The 984-nt window shown below is 59.2% G+C and overlaps 3 non-coding genes across 3 annotated transcripts, besides 1 other annotated feature; all 3 read right to left on the bottom strand.

Moving 5' to 3' along the window:
- Positions 1 to 363: 363 nt before the first annotated feature.
- Tc00.1047053415875.30 lies at positions 364 to 455 on the bottom strand. Its single transcript, XR_008254122.1, has one exon. It is a non-coding gene; the product is annotated as a C/D small nucleolar RNA (snoRNA), TB11C2C2 (small nucleolar RNA).
- A 49-nt stretch (positions 456 to 504) lies between these two features.
- Tc00.1047053415875.20 lies at positions 505 to 573 on the bottom strand. Its single transcript, XR_008254121.1, has one exon. It is a non-coding gene; the product is annotated as a C/D small nucleolar RNA (snoRNA), TB11C2C1 (small nucleolar RNA).
- A 43-nt stretch (positions 574 to 616) lies between these two features.
- Positions 617 to 659: a microsatellite.
- Positions 660 to 689: 30 nt separating this feature from the next.
- Tc00.1047053415875.10 lies at positions 690 to 757 on the bottom strand. The gene has a single exon (XR_008254120.1). It is a non-coding gene; the product is annotated as an H/ACA snoRNA, TC11C4H1 (small nucleolar RNA).
- Between the last annotated feature and the right edge of the window lie 227 nt (positions 758 to 984).

Genomic DNA, 984 nt, shown 5'->3' with positions numbered 1-984 from the left:
CTTTCGCGGGAAGGGGGCACTCTTGCGCAAAATGTGTAATGCATGGTTTGTTGCTGACTCGTCAGGGCCCCGATGGAGCTAGAGCGCACACAGGATATGCATAACGGGATAGTCACGCGGCGGAGCATCAGGCGCACAGGGCGCCGAGCGTCACACCGCGCGCGCCCTTGCTCTCCGACCCCCGTGCACACACACGCAGCGGAACGCGTCCAACGCACGCCCCCAGAAGGGACAGCGAGGCCGCGACAGCCACGCGCATGCCGTCTCGAGGCCGTACGCCCACTGAGAGAGCGCCCCCGAGGTGACAGGATCGCGTAATGAAGGCAGAGGGGAGAGGGTGAAAGAGAGGGAGGCTCGGTGCGACGATCAGACGGGGCGTGAAATAACGCTGTTTTCATTGCTGTGTCAACGTCCATCTGCGACGGCTTCACATCGGCCTGGTTGTCGATCACATCGCCATGCACATGCGCCAGGGCAGGGAGGGAGGAGGCGTCGGGGTCGCGGTCAGACTGGGGCGACAGTGTTTCTTGCTCACGGGTTCGTCAAAGTCTGTGATGTTACGTCAATCATCATATCCAGATCCGTCTCCAGGAATCCCAAAGCTGCAGCCATGTGCATGTATATATATATATATATATATATACATATATATATATATACACACACACCGAGGCGGGGGGTCGTGGACATCTCTTGCTCTCCAGTTTCGTGCACCGCGTCTGTTGGTTTAGCGACGAGCGCACTACAAAAAAGAGCTTTCGCGGGAAGGGGGCACTCTGCGCAAAATGTGTAATGCATGGTTTGTTGCTGACTCGTCAGGGCCCCGATGGAGCTAGAGCGCACACAGGATATGCATAACGGGATAGTCACGCGGCGGAGCATCAGGCGCACAGGGCGCCGAGCGTCACACCGCGCGCGCCCTTGCTCTCCGACCCCCGTGCACACACACGCAGCGGAACGCGTCCAACGCACGCCCCCAGAAGG

The sequence above is a fragment of the Trypanosoma cruzi genome (genome assembly GCF_000209065.1).
Source record: "Trypanosoma cruzi strain CL Brener chromosome Unknown tcruzi_1047053415875, whole genome shotgun sequence".
Lineage (NCBI taxonomy): Eukaryota > Euglenozoa > Kinetoplastea > Trypanosomatida > Trypanosomatidae > Trypanosoma > Trypanosoma cruzi.
This window is presented reverse-complemented; position numbering and strand designations above follow the sequence as displayed.